Here is a 23,735-nt window from a genome sequence, read left to right as displayed (position 1 = left end):
ACTTTATGCTATAGATATTTTGCATTTGTCTTAGCTTAGACAGGAAGAAACAAGCCAATACCTAATCCATTTAATTTCTGGTCTCTTATGCAGTAGCGCAAAATAGCAATGCTGGATTGCAAAATATCTATGGGAAGATTTGTTAGAAAATCCTTATCAAATGATTTATTTTTATTTAAGTTCATGGAAACATTTTGACTTTTGCAAACCTTGTTTTTACAAAACCTAAATTTAAAGTCATGTGTGTTCTGGCAATATCTCTTCAATATTATGAATTTAATATACAAGATGAAGTCTTAGGCCTGGGCTACAGGGGAGATGATGTTTTCGAACTAAGATACACAACTTCAGCTACGCTATTCGTGTAGCTGAAGTCGCAGTATCTTAGTTCGACTTACCTGGCCGTCCTCACGGCGGCAAGTCAACCGCTGAGGCTTCCCAGTAGACTCCTCTTACTCCTCCTGCCAAGGTGGAGTACAGGCATCAATTTGGGGATCGATTTATTGAGTCTAGACAAGACAATAAATCGATCCCTGATAGATCAATCACTACCCGCTGATACAGCGGGTAGTGAAGGCGTACCCTCAGCTGCATGGATCTTGCTCACTTTTGAGATTTAGTATCTAAATTAAGTCCTATTTGTTTTACAAAAATCCACTTTTTACTAAAATATGTAGGAAATTGAATAGTACAAGGATACTTTAAAAACAAAAAGTGCATTTATGTAGGCATCCAGTTTTCCTATTATTTTTTCCATAAATGCCAGGTAGAATGCATGAGGCATTATTATAGGCTATCTAAAAATAATTAATTTTGGTGACTACTAGAGTTCTTCATCTCACTCAACCAGAAACATTAACAGAAAACACACACAGGAATGCGTGTTTCTCAACACAGCATCCAGTGCTGTAGCCATAAAAGTAACTTTTGGAAGTAACACAGTTACATTAATAAAATCCTGTGTGTTGAGTTGAGAAAAACTGTTACTGAGTTTGCATTACTGGCCATGTCTACGCTAAAAGCACTTTCCCAATATAGCTATACCAGTACACTATATCAGTAAAGTGCTCCTAGTGTGGATGCAGCTTATATAAGCAAACTGCTATTTTACTGGTATAACTGTCAACTACATAATGACTGGCAAAATGGCTTTTGCTAGCACAGTTGTGTCAGTTGGTGATCACACTTCTTCACACTCTTGACCCACATCTTTGCCAGCAGAAGTTTGCAATGTAGACATGACCACCTTCAGTTGGCCACATGACCGCCTTAAATTACTGATTCACATAAGAATTAATTACTTTATCAACATACTTTCTGAGTAATGGAATAAATAAATGGAAACATTTGATAGAATAAATTTAGAAATTAAATGAAGACTGTAACCACTTTTAATACTTTAAAACAGTGTTCAGTCTCACTTACAGAACTGTAATTACAGCTTATTTGGCATCTTTATACTGTTCTCACTCTCTCGTTCATATCTCTTTTCAGTTTATTGGTATTAAGAATAGCACATAGACTCTATGGATAGTAACAGAACAACATGATCCTTTGCACTTCCTAGAGATCTTCCTGGGATCTACAATTAGAAAGCATGCTGGCAAACTCAAAAACTGGGATGTTAATAGGATTATTTTTAGGTTACCCTAGACTGTATTCAAAACGTACTTCACTTAATCTTTTTCCAATTCTTTCTATGTTTGAGTGATATATTTGATAAGAAATGTCTATTGGCATTTCAATTTAACTCTTTATGGGGGTTTTAACATAGTCTTTGTCAAGGCATTGAGACTAGAAGTGAAGACAGTCCTCCATTATTCTCACGTAAGTATAATGTAGAATACACCCAAATATATTGCTTTGATCCCAAATCTCAGACACCATCACCGTATTAAAAAGCTGTCAGATGAAAAACCATTTGGGTACTAGCATACAAGAATACAAAATATCTAATTTTATTCAAAATCTCTATATATCTAATATTCTCAAAAAATAATATTTTTTCTAGCTTAATATGATTTATCCAGAGCTGTAATGCAGCCATGGACATATTTCTCCTTAGAGATCACCAGCTGGGTACAACAAACACGTTTGGGGAACGAACACTCACTGTGTCTACTTGATTGTGGATGGTGTGGATTGCACTCTCAGCAAATTTGCGGATGATACTAAACTGGGAGGAGTGGTAGATACGCTGGAGGGGAGGGATAGGATACAGAAGGACCTAGACAAATTGGAGGATTGGGCCAAAAGAAATCTGATGAGGTTCAATAAGGATAAGTGCAGGGTCCTGCACTTAGGACGGAAGAACCCAATGCACCGCTACAGACTAGGGACCGAATGGCTAGGCAGCAGTTCTGCGGAAAAGGACCTAGGGGTGACAGTGGACGAGAAGCTGGATATGAGTCAGCAGTGTGCCCTTGTTGCCAAGAAGGCCAATGGCATTTTGGGATGTATAAGTAGGGGCATAGCGAGCAGATCGAGGGACGTGATCGTTCCCCTCTATTCGACATTGGTGAGGCCTCATCTGGAGTACTGTGTCCAGTTTTGGGCCCCACACTTCAAGAAGGATGTGGATAAATTGGAGAGAGTCCAGCGAAGGGCAACAAAAATGATTAGGGGTCTGGAACATATGAGTTATGAGGAGAGGCTGAGGGAGCTGGGATTGTTTAGCCTGCAGAAGAGAAGAATGAGGGGGGATTTGATAGCTGCTTTCAACTACCTGAAAGGGGGTTCCAAAGAGGATGGCTCTAGACTGTTCTCAATGGTAGCAGATGACAGAACGAGGAGTAATGGTCTCAAGTTGCAGTGGGGGAGGTTTAGATTGGATATTAGGAAAAACTTTTTCACTAGGAGGGTGATGAAACACTGGAATGCGTTACCTAGGGAAGTGGTAGAATCTCCTTCCTTAGAGGTTTTTAAGGTCAGGCTTGACAAAGCCCTGGCTGGGATGATTTAACTGGGAATTGGTCCTGCTTCGAGCAGGGGGTTGGACTAGATGACCTTCAGGGGTCCCTTCCAACCCTGATATTCTATGATTCTATGATTCTTTTTTAAAAAATTACTTTTTAAACTCGTACTACAAATGCTCACAAATTCTGTTGCTAATTTTTGTGGTTTTATAGTAACCTTTTCCTATTTTGTTTAATGTTTTTTCTTGTCGGTCACTCTGTTAAAGACTCATAAAAAGCATAAAAATGACTAATTGACTACACATGGGAAACTATGAAACAGATTATACATGAAGTACTGTAATATACGCAAAGTGATAAGAGTTTTTCTTTATAATCTTTCACTTATAGTACTCTTAAGTAATACTTTCAATAGTAAGTAAAAAATTCAGACCCAACATGTGGCTTAAAATTTTCTAGGAACACTATCTATTTTCACAGACAAATATACACAAAGATAGAGTTACAGCTGAGAGTACATATCACTAATTAAAGGTAAAAATCCATTAAAGTGATTATGTAATTATCCCAAGAACAAATATTCTAAATTTCATGGATTTATAGGTAAGGATAAACTCAAAAGAAACCCAAACATGTTAAAGTATAAAAATGCTGTTAAGGCATCAAAGCAATCTTAAATCTGCCCTGTAGTGATGTCACACAATAACCATACAATTATGACTGCTGCATATTAGTGCTAGAATTAAACTGATATCTAAAGGCACATTAGATTTTTTTCATATTTTTCCTCATGATGTCACTACAAGATAGAACTAAGTTGTTTAGGTGTCTTAACTATGCACCCATCTTTTCTGACCCAGAATCTACAACCGGTTCTGTGTATCTGTCCTGCAACTAAAATCCAGCAATCCTTTGCAGGTGGTCTAACATTTGACGGTCTAACACTTTACCCTTGTAGCAGGCCCTTGCATGTGGGCATGTGTGGGTGGTACCTGACTGTGGGTGCCACAAATGTAGCAATGGAAGCAGCTGCCACCCTCCATATGTGCCCCATTGAAAGCATCTTTCCTCCTTTTTCGGTTACAGGTGGTTGTAGTAAGAACCATTTTGCTAGACCATAACAGCAAACCAGTTTGGTTGCTCTTCCACCTTCTGAAAACAATTAAGGGCTTTATTAGCTCACAAATGTACCACTTTATCTAGATTGCTACAGTTAAAGTAATATAACCTCCTCAGTGTGGACACAATTATACCAGTACATAAGTATTTATATCAGTATAGCTTATCTACATAAGGGAAAGGGTATATGCTATACCAGCATAAGGTACATTTGTACCACTATAATTGTACACATGCTACTGCAGGGGCCACAAAAAACACGAACAAAAAACAAAAACAAAAATCATACCCTAGCTTATAGACCAGACCTAAGTCTATGGCTTTATATATACGAAAAAGGATATCGTAACTCAAAATTTTAAGTGGTTTGTTTCCATTTTCTGGAACCCAAACCCAAACTTCTGGCTTATCCAATGGACCTGTAGGTGCAGAAATCCAAGAATGAGAGCCAGATGATTTAGAGAAAGAGGAGGCATAGACAGTTGGAGATATAAAAAGAGGGAAAAAAAGAGTAACTGTAACGGGACAAATTGACATGCAAGGAAAACATGTTTATGGCAAGGAAAAAATCATACCTTTAGAATTTTCTATTTCTGTATGTGTACCTACAAGAGTGGCAAAGTTGGGAAAGCAAAACACATTTTTCACATCAAGTACTTTTTTCTAACAAAAAATGCAGCAACTGAACATTCCATAACGATCATTCAGCTGAGGAACGTTTAGCACAAGGTAAAACTGTTGTAAGCAAACAGCTTGAAGGGGGGAAAAGAAAAGTTGAGAATAATGAAAATGATAGTCCACAAAGTACTTAGTATAGTTTAACACTTCACAGAATTGAAGATACATCTTGTTAAAAAATATTGTTGCGTACACCACCACAGTTACAAACAAAACTATTTTTATTATCACTGGATCACAAGTAAGAGATTTGTTAACTCCAAAGTCTCAGGAATTGTTCATCTCCACTGCCATCTTTGTTGCCCATAAATACTGCTTTTCAATATGTTTTTAGTATTTTAAGGCATTCAAAATACTTGTGAAAAACCTATGGAAACTAGTAGGCTTTTTTGGGTTTCCTTTAGAGTTATGTAGTTAATTTCTACAGCTACATGCTGGTTATGGAGGAAACAGCTGTAGAATGGAATTTGCTTGGCTGCATTGTCAGATATGTAGGCAGAGTTAACAATGGCAGTCGTGTATGGGAGATGTGCCAAAACATGTCCATAACTCCTTTTTTCTACTTCGCAATGTTATGGAGGAATTGGCAGACACTATACAATAAGAATAAGTCTGTTTTTCCAGTCAAAAACAGACTTTAAATCCCTCTTAGACATGCCAAGTGTAAAACTGGTTGTGTTTAACATCATTTATTCTAAAGGCATAGATTGAATTTTGGGGAAATCTGAAGTTAATTTAAAGTTGGTGAAATATTATAAACATGTCTATTGTTATGGAGATAACCAAACCAGACAGACAATCGCTATCCAAAAGAATAAATGGACACAAATCAGACATCAAGAATTATAACTTTCAACGACCAGTTAGAGAACACTTCAACCTCCCTGGTCACTTAATTTCAGACCTAAAAATTGCAATTCTCCAACAAAAAAAACTTCAAAAACAGACTCCAACGAGAAACTGCAGAATTGGAATTAATTTGCAAACTGGACACTATTAAATTAGGCTTGAATAAAGACTGGGATTGGATGAGTCATTACACAAAGTAAAACTATTTCTCCACACTAATGTTTTTTGTCAACTATATGAAATGGGCCATCCTGATTATAACTACAAAAAGTTTTTTTTCTCCTGCTCATTATAGCCCATCTTAATTAATTGATCTCATTACAGTTGGTATGGCAACACCCATTTTTTCATGTTCTCTGTGTGTATATATATCTATCTATCTATCTTCCTACTGTATTTTCCACTGCATGCATCCGATGAAGAGGGTTTAAGCCCACGAAAGCTTATGCCCAAATAAATTTGTTAGTCTCTAAGGTGCCACAAGTACTCCTCATTATTTTGCTGATACAGCCTAACATGGCTACCACTCTGAAACAAAGTAAATTAGTGTTCTCTTTTTCTAAAAGCACTGAACATTGTTATGAACACACTAAACCTCTGTGGCTGATTAAAATAATGTGAAGGGGAAAGGAGTCCAGGAGAGCTGGCTGTATTTCAAGGAATCCCTGTTGAGGTTACAGGGACAAACCATCCCGATGAGTCGAAAGAATAGTAAATATGGCAGGCGACCAGCTTGACTTAACAGTGAAATCCTAGCGGATCTTAAACATAAAAAAGCTTACAAGAAGTGGAAGGTTGGACATATGACCAGCGAAGAGTATAAAAATATTGCTCGGGCATGTAGGAATGAAATCAGGAGGGCCAAATCGCACCTGGAGCTGCAGCTAGCAAGAAATGTCACGAGTAACAAGAAGGGTTTCTTCAGGTCTGTTGGCACAAGAAGAAAGTCAAGGAAAGTGTGGGTCCCTTACTGAATGAGGGAGGCAACCCAGTGACAGAGGATGTGGAAAAAGCTAATGTACTCAATGCTTTTTTTGCCTCTGTCTTCACTAACAAGGTCAGCTCCCAGACTGCTGCGCTGGGCATCACAACATGGGGAGTAGATGGCCAGCCCTCTGTGGAGATAGAGGTGGTTAGGGACTATTTAGAAAAGCTGGATGTGCACAAGTCCATGGGGACGGACGAGTTGCATCCGAGAGTGCTAAAGGAATTGGCGGCTGTGATTGCAGAGCCATTGGCCATTATCTTTGAAAACTCGTGGCGAACGGGGGAAGTCCCGGATGACTGGAAAAAGGCTAATGTAGTGCCAATCTTTAAAAAAGGGAAGGAGGAGGATCCTGGGAACTACAGGCCAGTCAGCCTCACCTCAGTCCCTGGAAAAATCATGGAGCAGGTCCTCAAAGAATCAATCCTGAAGCACTTACATGAGAGGAAAGTGATCAGGAACAGTCAGCATGGATTCACCAAGGGAAGGTCATGCCTGACTAATCTAATCGCCTTCTATGATGAGATTACTGGTTCTGTGGATGAAGGGAAAGCAGTGGATGTATTGTTTCTTGACTTTAGCAAAGCTTTTGACACGGTCTCCCACAGTATTCTTGTCAGCAAGTTAAAGAAGTATGGGCTGGATGAATGCACTATAAGGTGGGTAGCAAGTTGGCTAGATTGTCGGGCTCAATGGGTAGTGATCAACAGCTCCATGTCTAGTTGGCAGCCGGTGTCAAGTGGAGTGCCCCAGGGGTCGGTCCTGGTGCCGGTTTTGTTCAATATCTTCATAAATGATCTGGAGGATGGTGTGGATAGCGCACTCAGCAAATTTGCGGATGATACTAAACTAAGATGAGTGGTAGAATCATAGAATCATAGAATATCAGGGTTTGAAGGGACCCCAGAAGGTCATCTAGTCCAACCCCCTGCTCAAAGCAGGACCAATTCCCAGTTAAATCATCCCAGCCAGGGCTTTGTCAAGCCTGACCTTAAAAACCTCAGTAGATACGCTGGTAGATACGCTGGAGGGCAGGGATAGGATACAGAGGGACCTAGACAAATTGGAGGATTGGGCCAAAAGAAATCTGATAAGGTTCAATAAGGATAAGTGCAGGGTCCTGCACTTAGGACGGAAGAATCCAATGCACAGCTACAGACTAGGGACCGAATGGCTAGGCAGCAGTTCTGCGGAAAAGGACCTAGGGGTGACAGTGGACGAGAAGCTGGATATGAGTCAGCACTGTGCCTTTGTTGCCAAGACCACCAATGGCATTTTGGGATGTATAAGTAGGGGCACAGTGAGCAGATCGAGGGAAGTGATCGTTCCCCTCTATTCGGCATTGGTGAGGCCTCATCTGGAGTAGTGTGTCCAGTTTTGGGCCCCACACTACAAGAAGGATGTGGATAAATTGGAGAGTGTCCAGCGAAGGGCAACAAAAATGATTAGGGGTCTGGAACACATGACTTATGAGGAGAGGCTGAGGGAACTGGGATTGTTTAGCCTGCAGAAGAGAAGAATGAGGGGGGATTTGATAGATGCTTTCAACTACCTGAGAGGTGGTTCCAGAGAGGATGGTTCTAGACTATTCTCAGTGGTAGAAGAGGACAGGACAAGGAGTAATGGTCTCAAGTTGCAGTGGGGGAGGTTTAGGTTGGATATTAGGAAAAAACTTTCACGAGGAGGGTGATGAAACACTGGAATGCGTTACCTAGGGAGGTGGTAGAATCTCATTCCTTAGAAGTTTTTAAGGTCAAGCTTGACAAAGCCCTGGCTGGGATGATTTAATTGGGGATTGGTCCTGCTTTGAGCAGGGGGTTGGACGAGATGACCTCCTGAGGTCCCTTCCAACCCTGATATTCTATGATTCTATGTCTTTGTTTCAGTGACTTAAATATGTAGTAATCTGGAATGATTACTTTATGAAGGCTTAAGAGTACATTTAATATATAAAGTCAGTTTAGAAATACTGATTAAGAAAATGTAAAACAGAAGAGCTGCATCATGTATTCCATAATATTTAATGTTGTATTCAGCAGGACAACTGACTTGCCTTTCCTACAAAGTTTTTGCAAATAAATCTCTGACAAACTTCAGGGTATATCAAAATACCTGTGACTGACACTTTTTATTCACAAATTTAGTGCTTTTAATTAGGTACCTTCTGCATGTCCAATCCTCACCATCTGGCATGCAGTGGAAAACATGCTCCATTTTGTTTTGAAAAAAACATTCTTCTGCAATTTCTTTCTAATGTCCTTTGCTTCATTTGGGTTCAGGGATTTGGCTGGAAGGGGATGAGCAGAGAGGGGGAGGGAAGAGAGGAGCAAGACAGTGGGGGCGGGGGAGCCTGGGACAGAGCTGGGGTGGAGTATGGGTGGGGCCACAGGCAGAAGAGGTGGGCTGGGGAGCTAGACTCCCCAAGCAGCAGCTTCACCCACTGCCCATGACAGCAGCTAAGAGCGGGTCAGCTCCCACACACCCAGCATGCGCTGCAGTCTCCTTAGGCAGGGGCCATATTCACAGAGTCAAATGTGCTGACACCACGCATTCTGCGTGAAGGAGAGGATACGGGGGTCTCTGCGGGGAACTGTGACTCTCCGTGCACAGTAAGGCAGGCACAGTGAGGCAAAGACTATGTCCTTGCTGCCTCGTTCCTCCCCTCCCCCCGCATAACCATTAACTGATATGTCAGTTAATGGTTATTAGTTAAGATGGTCAGAGATGCATCCCCATGCTCTGGGTGTCCCCCTCCCTCTGACTGCCAGAAGCTGGGACTGGATGACAGGGGATGGATCACTCGATAACTGCCGTTCTGTTCATTCCCTCTGAAGCATCTGGTATTGGCCACTGTCAGAAGACAGGATACCAGGCTAGATAGACCACTTGTCTGATCTGCAGTATGTCCATTCTTATGTTCTTAAGGGTGTTACTGGTTGAGTTACCTTTGATATCACAATGGTCTCAGCATGGCATAGACATACGCCTTGCTGTTGCATGCGTGTAAGTCAAAACGATTGCGAATTTAAGAACTGGATTATAACAGTCCACAAATCTGTGATTAGGACTTCTTACGGCTAATGCTGGCTATGCATTTTGCATAAGTATGACATCAATTACTTGTTTGTGAACAGAAACTATAGGAGCGATTATGCAAGCAAATGATCAGACAGCCTACCATAATGAACCTGGAAGAACATAAGCAAACAATTGCTGTGGAAGGCTGGTTTATTACGTATTTACAACAACAGAGTACTGAACACAAAGCATAATGCTGCATGTGCAGTAAGCATTAACTATATTTGAACATAATATTCTTAAATACTCAACTTACGTTTAGCCTATTTTATAATATTCTTTACTTGTTTATAATTGTTGACTTAAAGGTTTAACCATTTAATTCCATGGTTAATGTAATGGTTTTTGTTCTTGTTTATTGTTGACAGTGCATTTCAATTTCTTTGTATTTAACTTCCTGTAGTTTATGTAAAAAAGAAAAAACTGTTTGAGCTGCACATTTCCTTTTTTTGAACTGTTCACTATATACTTTAAAGTAATCTGAATACCAGAATGAAAGCTATTTGTTTGACCTTGAAGGTTCAGTTTAAGGAGACTTATAGAAGGATTATAATAGGAAAAATTGAGATTAAATAGTGAAGATAGCCAAAGTTATTTTACAATTCCCATTTGGAATGACTACCTGCACTGAGGATTAGAGCCCTCGTGGGTAAAAGTTATTGTTGAGGCCAATAGGATATTGTTATCTCAATGTTTACAGATAAAAGGGAGAGGTATGCCCCATCACTATTTTGATAATCCCTTAACTCTCTTCCAATATTGATAGTCTTTGCTGAGAAGTGAGTTGTGACTAATAGCAGGCAGCTGAAGTGAGCTCACAAAAAACACTGTGGTATATTAATATACAGGAAAGTATCAGTAATTAAAACTAAATTACAGTACACTTGTCAGAATAAATCAGATTTTTTTTTTAAAAAGTCCAGAATTGAAATTTTTCTTACTGATCACTAGTCTAAGATCAGTATTTAGAAAAGTTTTTTTGGTACATTTATGCTGGTCCACCAAAGAGTTTTTAGCTGTGAGAAGGGGTGAATTAAAGGCATTAAAACCCATTATTGTGATTACTTTCTCACCTTCTTCCCACTTTCAATTGTAACATAATTCTAGCAGCCACCCTAACAAGTTGTTTTAGAATTATGAATTTTCTGTTTAGTCAGAAAATGCATCAAGCATCTCTTGCATATGGAGATGGGATATTATTGATTTTTAATTGCTGTACTTTAAGACTCAACCATGACAATCTGTCTTCCAAATCCTACATAACCCTTTTCAGGTCCACTAGAGTCAATCATTAACCCTCAATTCCACTGTGGCAGCCACTTGAGTGGTGAGCAACTGCAGATCTCAAGTAATTTGCTTTTGCGGAGCTGCAAGCTTTGATAACTAACCCTTTCAGCAGCTGCCTCCTCTACAGAACTTGAACCCACCTTTTTGGTTTCCCCTATAATACCCACCTTTTTCATAGATTCTCAGAGTTAAGACCAGACAGATAATTAGATTACCTCCTCTGTATCGTCCATTACATTTCAACCAGTTACTCTTACATTGAGTCCAGTATAATGCATTTGGCTAAAGCGTATCTTCCAGAAAGGCATCCAGTCTTGATCTGAAGACATTAAGGGATGAAGAATCCACCAGGGTAGATGGCAATGTGTTCCAATGGTTAATCTTCCTCTATTATATTTGTGCGTGTTTCCAATTTGAATTTATCTGACTCCCAACCACTGGTTTTTGTTATGCCTTTCTCTGCTAAATTAAGAAGCCCTTTAGTATTGTCTGCGCATGAAGGTACTCATATACTGTAATCAAGTCACCTCCCAAATCCTCTTGTTGATAAAATAAGCAAATTGAACTCTAGGTCTCTCACTGTAAGACATTTCTCCAGCCCGCAAATAATGTTGGTGGCTATTTTCTGCACCCACTCCAATTTGTCAACACCCTCTTTAAAATGTTGACACCAGAACCGTACACAGTATTCCAGTATTGGTTTCACCAATGCTGTGGGATACAAAGATAAAAATAATCTTTCTACTTCTATTCACTACTCTTGTTTATACATCCAAAGATCACGTTTAGCTATTTTTGCCACAGAATCACACTAGGAGCTCATGTTCAGCTGCTTGTCCACTACAACCCCTGAACCTTTTTCAGAGTCCCTTCCTTCATTCCAGGACAGAGATCCCCATTCGGTAGGTATGGGTTACATTCCTTACATTCCTTGTTTCTAGGTGTACAACTTTTTTTAAAACTCCTTGCTGTCCCTATTCCTGCCACCCAGAGATTTTTTCCTTAGGTCTTCAGCTTCCCCTATCAATTTTCTGCATTTCAGAATTTGAAATTTATATCGACTGCTATTCCCTCTTTTTTCTATTTGCTACATATTGATTTTTTTAGCTTCCAACTCCTGCCTTTTCTTTGCTACTGAACCAGTATGGGCTTTCAGCCATTGCTGCCCTTCTTGCTTCATTGTGAAATTTTGGTTTTTGGGCTATGTCAAACTATTCAAGAACTCCAAATTTTCATTCACATTTTTTTAAGTTTTGGCCTCATAATTAATCCTGCTCATAAGTTTCCTCAGCCTTAGAAAGTTATCTCTTTTGAAGTACCAAGTACATACATTACTGGTTGGGTCTATCCTCAAGTTGCCCATATGTATATGTAATGTCATCAAGTCATAACCACTGGTAACTACGCAACTAGCTTCCAGTCTAGTGACTAATTCATCTTTATCCATTACAAATAGGTACAAAATAAAGTTACCTCATGTTGGGTATAATACCTTTTGTGTTAGAAAATTATCTACAGTTTTTAGAAACTTTCAGCGCCTTCCCCCAATTTCCTGATCATTGCAGTAGCTCAGAGCCTCTCCAAGTCTTTCCCTAAGCCTACATAGGCCCCAGTGCCATCCACTCCATTTGGCAAGAACTACAGGTAAAGTCCCAAGGTCACCCTATACATATATGCAGTGTAAAGATGGTCCTACCACTAGTGCTTGTATTTCCATCACCCTCCTAGCAATGTTATTGTTACTAACAAGGCTGTTTTGATGGCTAGATGGAAGAGGGAACATGTAGCTAGGAATTCAAAAAGGTGGATCCATCAAACCTGTCAGCATAATGTTGAAACTCCAAGGAGGTGGCTCCCTGTCTAGCAGATATATCTGCATAAGCACTATGTAAGAGTTACGTGTTATTATTGTGTTTCATTTCTTAAAACGGACTGTCAATGCGTATCAGTTCGACAAAGTTAAAGAAAACGTTCAATAAAAATGTAATTGCATGCATAGGAAACAAAAACTTCTGCATTCACCTTTCCTATTTTTTGGATACTTTTAATTTTTAAATTAAAAACCCTTCAATATACTTGTAATAAGTATAACATTAAAATGAATAGAAGAAAAATGTTTTAAAGCAAAAGGGTTTATAGACTATTTAAAAATTTCTTTCATGGCTTGTTTAATTTGGGCATCTATCAAAGGCCCAAACCAAACAGTCAATAATCCTTACTCGATCACAAACAGTTTTGTAGTCTAATTTTTCCCCTACAAGGTTAAGAGTTAGAACACAGAAGTGTACAATTCCTGAGTTTTCAAGTAAGTCCAAATTAGCCTAAGATCTATAGAGAATATCCTGTCATAGAAAAGCATTTAAACAGCTCTTCCTCCCTTTTAAAATGGTCATTTCAGTCTCAATTTAGGTCTCAAGGCTAATAAAACTGTATACACCACTAGAAATCTAAAAGTAACTTATTTGTAAATTGCCAATAATTTTATTTCAACTCCGCTTTGCTATTTCAGTAGCATAATTTCTTGTCACACTAATACATAATTAATCTGACTATAGAAGAAAATGAACCTCACGTCAGATTTTAGAACAGAATTAGCATGCAATGTCACCTTTTGTTTTACATTAAGATGGTAAATAAATATTTACAACAACTGCAGAGTTCTTAATTGAATACAAAAAAAATCAACCTTGGTATGCAGCTGCTAAATACAACACTCATATTGAATCCCACCACTATCAAAAAATGTCCTCACAGAATTACTGCCTTGTACTAAAAAAAATCCAAACTGTCATATTAGGCCAGAATACTACACCTATAAAATTCTTCTCTTTTCTGTACTTCCACCCCTTCACCTACTCAGCAGTTAACCACTGTGGTTCTACGGGAAACTTTCAAACCTACCTTAAATTCATACTGTGAGCGTTTCTACCATCTTTGCTAATTACCAGTGTATTAAACCATGCAATCTGTGCTCATGTCCCATCTTTTATTATTTGACCTCTAACTAAAGTTATAGGACCAAACAAGACACTGTGTATGGAAAATCCACTGAGCTCCAATTACAGCCTGTACTGTGCTCCCACAAATAAGACAACTAATTCCCAAAGCAAGAAACTAATACGATGACAGGATTATAATTTTACTGAAGAACAGGAGAGGATAGGATGGAGAAAGCTGTTATAAAAATAAAAGTCTTCAGTAGCAGCAAAGGAAACTAAGAATAACGGCAAAGTAAAATTTTGTCCATACATTTTTTAAAAGTTCAATGTGTTGTGAAATTTGTTTAAGATGAAAATCATTCTGAAGGAGCTCAAGAGCTCAGATCAGCTCTCTTTAAAATGCCTCATGGCCCAAAGAGACAAGGTGGGTGAGATAATATCTTTTATTGGACCAACTTCTGTTAGTGAGAGAGAAGCTTTCAAAGTCACACACAGCTCTTCATGTCTGGGGAAGGAACTCCTAGCATCACAGCAAAACACAAGATGGAACAGATTATTCAGGAAATTAGTTAGCACATACTGTAGAGGACCATTCAAGGCAGAGCGGCCCATTTTTCCATTCATGGCCCAAACTCAGACTAATAATTTCCTTGCAAAATTAGAACCATAAGTAGAACAAAACAGTAAAGGGCTATATCCATTTTGAGACAGACAAGCGTTAACCCATATTTTTGGGTCTAAATTTGGCTTAGGTTCCATCTACATTAGACAAGACAAACTGCAGTAGAGACTAGCCTAGAGGGCCAAATTTACTATAATAATAATTTTGTACAATGAATTCTGAAGTAATTGCATTTTTAAAATGTATTTATAATTTCAAGAGTCAAACCCTGCTATAACAAGCTCTATAAAATTCGGGGGGGCAGAGGGGGGAATTAATGTTAATTTTAAAAAGGAAGAATCAAGTAGAAGCACACATCAAAAGTACCACATCGCTTATCTTGAAAGTAGCTATATTTTACTTGTTGTATGCAAAAAGGGAATCTGAGGAATTTCTTTTAAAAACACAACAGACTGGAAGTACCGACAACAAGCAGAGAAATAAACTGCCACATCAGTAACATTCCTTCTATTTATAGTTTTTATTGGATTTTATTTGTAAAGGTAACAGCTAACCAAATAAGTATTTGAATTCTGTTCCTACAGATTTATGTGGACATAAGCTTTGGTGGGTAAAAACTCCCACTTCTTCAGATGCATGGAATGAAAATTACAGATGCAGACATAAATATACTGATACTGAAGAGAAGAGAGTTACCTTACAAGTGGAGAACCAGTGCTGAGAAGGCCAGTACAGCCAGGGTGGATGTGTCAATACCAGGACAGGGAACCAGAGAAACCACAAACACAGAAACACTAACCCAGGAACCAACCCCTGTAATAAACCCTGTTGCCTACTCTGTCCTCATATCTACTCTAGTGACACCATCAGAGGACCCAACCACATGAGCCACACCACCAGGGACTCATTCACCTACACATCTACTACGGTGATATATGCCAACACGTGCCAGCAGTGCCCCTCTGCCATGTACATTGGCCAAACCGGACAGTCTCTAGGTAAAAGAATAAATGGACACAAATCAGACATCAGGAATGGTAACATACAAAAGCCAGCAGAACACTTCAGTCTCCCTGGACATTCAACAACAGATTTAAAAGTAGCCATACTTCCAAAAAAAACAAAAAACCAAAAAACAAAAACAAAACTTCACAAACAGACTTCAAAGAGAAACTGCAGTAGAGCTACAATTCATTTGCAAATTTAATATCATTAATTTGGGCTTGAATAGGGACTGGGAATGGCTGGCTCACAACAAAAGCAATTTTTCCTCACTTGGTATTGACCCCTCCTCGTCAACTATTGGGAGTGGACCACATCCACCCTGACTGTATTGGCCTTCTCAACACTGGTTCTCTAGTTGTAAGGTAACTCTCTTCTCTTCATGTGTCAGTATATTTATATCTGCATCTGTAATTTTCACTCCATGCATCTGAAAAAGTGGGGGTTTTACCTATGAAAGCTTACGCTCAAATAAATCTGTTAGTCTTTAAGGTGCCACCGGACTCCTTGTTGTTTTCGTGGATACAGACTACATGGTTACCCCTGTGATAATTGTGTTCCTAGTGACTCATCTACAATACCAAGTGTTCTCTGTAAACCACAGTATAAATTTACAGCCTCACAGAAATGTTTTTGAGTAAAAGTGAATGCTATACTAGCCTTGTTACTAATGCACACAATACCAAGAGCCCAGCCTCCTGGAATAAAAATTGCACATATTATGACAAATTTATACATCTAAAGAAAGAACATTAATGGTTCAAACAATTGATACAAGTTTGTCCCAAATAAAGCTAATCATAAAAACTAACCTAGTGGGAATCAGTACATGGATTACAACAGTGGTTCTCAAACTTTTGTGTTGGTGACCTCTTTCACACAGCAAGCCTCCAAGTGGGACCCCCCGCCCCCATTAAAAACACTTTTAAAAAAATATTTAACACTATTATAAATACTGGAGGTGAAGTGGGGTTTGGGGTGGAGGCTGACCCGTAATAAACTCGTGACCTCCTAAGAGGTCACGACCCCCAGTTTGAGAACTCCTGGACTACAGTCAGGTACTTTTTCACTCAGCCAATCATTTATTTTGAAGTATCTTTAATATTAATGTTCCATGTCCTAGGACATATACTGACATGCTATAAAAGTATTTTCCCCATAAAACTGTGTTTACATACGAAAACTAAGTTTATTCTTAACTACTGAGATGAGACTTGCTAACTCCATAATTTATTCCTACAAATTTCTTGTCTTTAAAACAAGATTTTTTTGGTAGAAATGTACATAGCGTGCCTGGATTAGAAGGGATCATAAGGAATTTACCATCTGAAGGTGTGTCATAAATATAAAAGGAAGGGTGAACACCTTTAAATCCCTCCTGGCCAGAGGAAAAACCCTTTCACCTGTAAAGGGTTAAGAAACTAAGATAACCTCGCTGGCACCTGCCCAAAATGACCAATGAGGAGACCAGATACTTTCAAAGCTGGAGGGCGGGGAAACAAAGAGTCCTCTCTGTCCCTGTGATGCTTTTGCCGGGACCAGAGCAGGAATGCAGGTCAGAATTCCTGTAAAGAGTTAGTAAGCAATCTAGTTAGATATGCATTAGATTCTTTGTTTAAATGGCTGATAAAATAAGTTGTGCTGAATGGAATGTATATTCCTGTTTTTGTGTCTTTTTGTAACTTAAGGTTTTGCCTAGAGGGATTCTCTATGTTTTGAATCTGACTACTCTGTAAGGTATTTCCCTTCCTGATTTTACAGAGGTTTTTCTTTTACTTTTTCTTTAATTAAAATTCTCCGTTAAGAACCCGATTGCTTTTTCATTGTTCTTAAGTTCCAAGGGTTTGGGTCTGTGTTCACGTATGCAAATTGTTGAGGATTTGTATCAAGCCTTCCCCAGGAAAGGGGGTGTAGTGCTTGGGGGGATATTTTTGAGGGGGAGACATTTCCAAGTGGGCACTTGCCTGTTATTTTTGTGAGATGCTTGATGGTGGCAACATAAATGTTGAAGGACAAAAGGTAAAAGTTTGTACCTTGGGGAAGTTTTAACCTAAGCTGGTAAGAATAAGCTTAGGGGGTCTTTCATGCAGGTCCCCACATCTGTACCATAGAGTTCAGAATGGGGAAGGAACCTTGACAAGGTGTGACAATGATTTCCACTTTCAGTAATCTGACTATGGCTTCCCTAAGTTTGTAGTAAAAAACTTATGAAAACAGCCACATTATACTATATTTGCGTTATTAAACATTGCATTGGAGTAGTTTTGTGAAAGCCCCTGGTTAAAAAATTGTCCTTTGGTCACCATGAAGCAGAATCTTTTACTAGAAATCATATGTCTATGTCTCTTTTTCTTAAAATGATAACCATGAAAAAGCAAACTGAAGTAGACATTTACATGGGTTGAAGGAAATTTGTAGTGCTTCATAACAGTCCTTAACATTTTGGCAGCAAGAAGCTGGGGATCTGACACCCAAAACGTAAAATAAATCAATTAAGTTTGGGGTCCTTCCCAAGTACTAACTCTCTAATCCACTGCAAAATCCTGGGGATAGTTTTATGCACAGTGGAATGACCACCACACGAATCAATCAGTTATACTGGAGAAGAGGGAGGTGTACAAAAAGTTATTTCACAAGTCCACCCCAAACTGCTACATTTATTAACACTTATTAACATTTTCAGCCCTTTCTGGGGCTGAGACTAAGAGAATCATGGAAATGTAGGACTGGAAAGGACCTTGAGAGCTCAAGTCCAGCTCCCCATGCTGAGTCGGAACCAAGTAAACCTGGATCATACCTGACAGGTGACTGCTCAACCTATTTTTAAAAATCTCCAAAGATGCGGATTCCACACTTCCCTTGGAGGTCTACTCCAATGCTTAACTACCCTTTTAAAGTTTTTCCAAATAGCCTAAGTCTCCCTTGCTGCACAGTACTTCTCATCCTATCTCCTCTGGACATGGCAAACGATTACCCTCCTCTTTATAACAGCCCTTAACATATTTGAAGACTGTTCGCAGTTTCCCCTCAGTCTTCTTTTCTCAAGGCTAAACATGCCCTTTTTTAACCTTTCTTCATAGGTCAGGTTTTATAACACTTATTTTTTGTTGTTCTCCTATGAGTTCTCTGCAATTTGTCCATATCTTTCCTAAAGTGCAGTGCCCATAATAGGACACAGTACTCCAGCTCAGGCCTGATCATTGTGGAGTAGAGTCAGTGGGACAATTACCTCATGTTTTCTATATGACACTGCTGTTAATACATCCCAGAAAGATAAAAACTTTTTTCACAACCGCATCATATTGTTGACTCCTATTCCAATTGTGAGCCACTATAAAACCCTAGATCTTTTTCTACAGTTCTACCACTTAGCTAGTTATTACCCATTTTGTAATTGTGCCTTCGATTTTTCCTTCGTAAGTATAGTATTTGCACTTGTCTTTATTCAAATTATCTTATTGATTTCAGACAAGTTCTCCAATTTGTCAATTTGAACACTAGTCCGGTCATCCAAAGTGTTTGCAATCCCTCCAAATTTGGTGCCACCCCAAAATTTTATAAATATAGTCTCCACTCCATTGTCCAAGTCATTAATGAAAATATTGAACAGTAACAGATGCAGGACTGACCCCTGCAGGATCCGACTGGATACATCCTCCTAATTTGACAGCAAACCATTGAATCTTTGAATAGTCTTTCAACCAGTTATGCACCCAACTTATAATCATTTCATCTAGAGGACATTCTCATCAGCAAACTAGGAAAGTGTGATGTGGGACTGTGTCAAAAGCCTTACTAAAATCAAGATATATCACCTCTACTGTTTCCTCCCTGCCCCATCTACTAGGCCAGAGATCCTGTCAAAGAAGGAAATAAGGTTGATTTGACATTATTTGACAAATTCATATTGGCTATTCCTTATAACCCTGGTAGCTTTTAGGTGCTTACAAATTGATTGTTTAATCATTTGTTCCAGCATCTTTCCAAGCACTGAAGTTAGGCCAACTGATCTATAATTCCCTAGGTCTATTTTATTTCCCTTTTTAGAGATGGGTACTATATTTGCCCTAAAGCAGTCATCTAAGACCTCACCCTTCCCTCACCCCCTCTGAGTTCTCAAAGATAATTGCTAACAGTTGCAAGATTGCTTCAGCTAGTTCTTTAAGTACCCTATGATGAATTTTTATCAGGCACTATTGACTTAGATGCATCTAACTTATCTAAATATTCTTTAATCTGTTCTTTCCCTAATTTGGCTTGTATTGTATGTCCCTTGCTAGGTGTGACTAATTTTGTGCCACAGACTTTCTGATTTGCTCCCTACATGCTTCTGCAATTCTTCTGTATTCTTCCTTAGCAATTTGCCCATGTTTCCACTTTTTGTAGGGTTTTTTTTTTTTAAATTTTCAGGTCAAAAAGAGTTGATGGAGCCAAATTAATCTCTAATTATTCTTCCTCTCTTTCATCAGAATAATTGGCAGTTGTGCATTTAATATCGTTTCCTTGAGAAACTGCCAGCTCTCTAGAACATATCTTCCCCCTTAGATTTTCTTCCCAGAAGAGGCTACCTACTAGTTCTCTGAGTTTGTTAAAATCTGCTTCTTTGAAGTCCATTGTCCTTATTCTGCTGCTCTCACTCCTTCCTTTCCTTAGGATCATGAAGTGTGTCAATCATGATCACTTTCCCGGAAACTGCCTTTCACCTTCAGATTCGCTACCAATTCCTTCCTGTTGGTCAAAAATTAAGTCTAAAATGGCTGTCCCCCAATTCCTCCCCCCCCCTTCTGAAATGAGACACTGCCCCCTAATACATTCCAAGAATTGATCAGATCCTTATACTTTTCTAACAGATGTCTGGGTAGTTAAATCCCCCTGTTAATACCAGGTCTTACATTTTAGATATTTCTATTTGTTCTGGAAATGCCTCCTCCTCCTCCTGATTTGGTGGTCTACAGCAGACTCCCTACTATAACGTCGTCCTTATTTTTGACCTTTTATCTTTATCAACAGACATTCAACTGGTCTGCTTCAACTCATTCTAGACCTCAGATCAAGTGTACCGTATATACTCGTTCATTAGCTCGTTCGTTTGTAAGCCAACCCCCCAAGATGGATAGGTAAAAGTAGTAAAAACTGTATGACCCTTTCATAAGCCAACCCTATATTTCACTGGTTGACAAACTTTGGCTCCCAGCCCGCCAGGGTAAGCCGCTGTCGGGTTGGGACATTTTGTTTACCTGGCTCACCAATTCCCACAGCTCCCATTGGCTGGGAATGGTGAACCACGGCCACAGGGAACTGAGGGGCTCCATACCTTCAGACGCTCCAGGTAAACAAAACGACAATGTATTAGATATTCAATTCAATGATTTCGTAGCGTTTAAAATAATCACATTTTGGTGTAGACCCGTTTATAACCTGACCCCCGCTCTTTGATGCGTCACTTTTTTACCAAAAATATTTGGCTTATGAACAAGTATATATGGTATGTATTCTCAACCTATACTACAATATCTCTTTCCTTTTTCCCCTCCCTGTCCTTCCTGAACAAGCCATCTCTCTCTATACCAATAGTCCAGTCATGAGACTGCCAAGTCTCAGTGATACCAATTAAATCATAATTTAGCTTATGCACTAATACTTCCAGTTCTTCCTGTTTACTGACCACACTCCTTGCATTTGTGCCTAGACAACTAAGATGTTGAGCAGATTCTCCCACTGTTTTCCCTCTTGTTGCTCCTACAGCACTATTGTAATTTGCCAGGTCTTTCCCAGAATCTACCCCTTTTTTAGACTTATCTGTAGGCCTTTGTCACCTTGCTCCTTTGAACCTAGTTTAAAACCCTCCTCATCAAGTTCATGAGTCAGTGTCCAAAGATGGCTTTCCCCTTCTTGGTCACATGGATCCCATATCTTCCCAGCAGTCCTCCTTTCCAGAACAGCATCCCATGACTGAAGAAGCCTAAGCTGAACGCTGCTCACACAGGCAGCTATCGTGGCATATGGACCCCTAACATTGCAGTCGCAACTGCCACCAGGGGAACGCCCGCTCTGCGCCAGTGACCAGTACTGCTAAGAGCACACGCTTCCCCCTTCCATTTGCAAAGAAAAACAGGAAGGGTCATACTCTCCAACTAGCCCCCTGAAGGGCCTATTTCCATACTGGCCACTTCGCTAGGCACCAGAAGGGACCCGTTTTCGATCCACCCATCCTCTCTATAGCCAACAGGTCAGGCAACTTAAAATTTTACCTGTCAATTACTGGTTATCAATTAATTGGTTACTGATGGACAAATTATTGATCATTCACTTATCTACACTAGCCTTTTAAAATACAAATAGACAAGCTAAACATTGCATTAAGACATTAAGTGGAAGAAAAATACTCAGCTGTTTAACAGCTTCAAACTATGTTTATTCCTATTATTCAAAATGTTTTTAATTTTTAATAGAGAAGTGAGAGGATATTAATTCCTATTATAAGCAAGGTCCTTTTGGGTAATAAACAAGATATTTAACCAAAGGATTTCAGGAACATGTTCAAAAAATGAGCATATCTGCTACATAGTATTTAACAGCAATCTAGCTGAAGGTAGCTTTTAACAACATGTAGTGTCAAATCTATAAATAAACTACTGCCTCTCAACTGAGGAAGGATTTACACAATTGAGAATTTTCTTTAAATCCCAGTAAAGGGATATCAGCTAAACACAAACAGTAATTAATCATAGAATCATAGAATATCAGGGTTGGAAGGGACCCCTGGAGGTCATCTAGTCCAACCCCCTGCTTGAAGCAGGACCAATTCCCCAGTTAAATCATCCCAGCCAGGGCTTTGTTAAGCCTGACCTTAAAAACCTCTAAGGAAGGAGATTCTACCACCTCCCTAGGTAACGCATTCCAGTGTTTCACCACCCTCATAGTGAAAAAGTTTTTCCTAATATCCAATCTAAACCTCCCCCACTGCAACTTGAGACCATTACTCCTCGTTCTGTCATCTGCTACCATTGAGAACAGTCTAGAGCCATCCTCTTTGGAACCCCCTTTCAGGTAGTTGAAAGCAGCTATCAAATCCCCCCTCATTCTTCTCTTCTGCAGGCTAAACAATCCCAGCTCCCTCAGCCTCTCCTCATAAGTCATGTGTTCTAGACCCCTAATAATTTTTGTTGCTCTTCGCTGGACTCTCTCCAATTTATCCACATCCTTCTTGTAGTGTGGGGCCCAAAACTGGACACACTACTCCAGATGAGGCCTCACCAATGTCGAATAGAGGGGAACGATCACGTCCCTCGATCTGCTTGCTATGCCCCTACTTATACATCCCAAAATGCCATTGGCCTTCTTGGCAACAAGGGCACACTGCTGACTCATATCCAGCTTCTCGTCCACTGTCACCCCTAGGTCCTTTTCCGCAGAACTGCTGCCTAGCCATTCGGTCCCTAGTCTGTAGCGGTGCATTGGATTCTTCCATCCTAAGTGCAGGACCCTGCACTTATCCTTATTGAATGTATGTATATTGTATTGTATATATATTGTATATATGTATTAATGTATAGGAGGCAACATGTATATAGTATATAAGAAATGAGTTATGTCACTCATCTTGTAGCTTTTCCCATGAAACTCTATCCTGCTGTATGCCTTATACGGTATTAGACAAAAATTATATTAAAAGAACATTAAGGCTACAAAGTCAAATGCTCAAAAGGTACGAAATGCCAAAATTAAGGTCATCTGTACAACTTTACTTCAGTCCGCTTGCACATACGCATGACAGACTTTGCCAACAATCATGTAGGAGGTGTCCAGCTGAACCAGGGAGAATACTTTGCTCTGCTGGGTCTTACTCTAGTGCCTTAAACATAAAAGACAACATTCCTTTCTACTTGCAACCCTCTATCTCATTCATTGTCCATCTTGTGCACAGAATGAAACAGGGATCCGACAGAACAAATAGTGTAATCATGTAATATTAAAGACAATACTGTAATGCATGTGAACAAAGGGTCTGAATTAAGACTCAATGGCAGACTTTATTCTCTTAATATATTCTTTTCTGTAAGATGACAGAGTGGAACACCTTTTTACCAAAGCCATTAGCAGAAGCTTATGTATAGCATGTCAAATTTGCAGAAGTTATGAACAAACTAACCCAGTGGCTGCTCTACAGATCTTTGTATGCTGTGTAAGATATTCCAGCCCAGGAAGCTATTATCACTCTAAGGTTATGTCTCCACCATGAGTTAGGGATGGGATTCCCT

The 23,735-nt window shown here is 39.3% G+C and overlaps 1 protein-coding gene across 13 annotated transcripts in view; it reads right to left on the bottom strand.

Moving 5' to 3' along the window:
- CSNK1G3 (casein kinase 1 gamma 3) overlaps positions 1-23,735 on the bottom strand; it is a 163,566-nt gene that overhangs the window by 66,282 nt on the left and 73,549 nt on the right. The window contains exon 1 of one of the 13 annotated variants that reach the window (XM_073344833.1): positions 399-418. The exons of the other annotated variants lie outside the window; for them this stretch is intronic. The gene's annotated coding sequence lies outside the window, so the exon portion shown is untranslated. Of the gene's footprint in view, positions 1-398; positions 419-23,735 lie in introns of those variants that run through there. 13 annotated transcript variants of the gene reach the window in all.

Source organism: Lepidochelys kempii, chromosome 5, assembly GCF_965140265.1.
Source record: "Lepidochelys kempii isolate rLepKem1 chromosome 5, rLepKem1.hap2, whole genome shotgun sequence".
Taxonomy (NCBI): domain Eukaryota; kingdom Metazoa; phylum Chordata; order Testudines; family Cheloniidae; genus Lepidochelys; species Lepidochelys kempii.
This window is presented reverse-complemented; position numbering and strand designations above follow the sequence as displayed.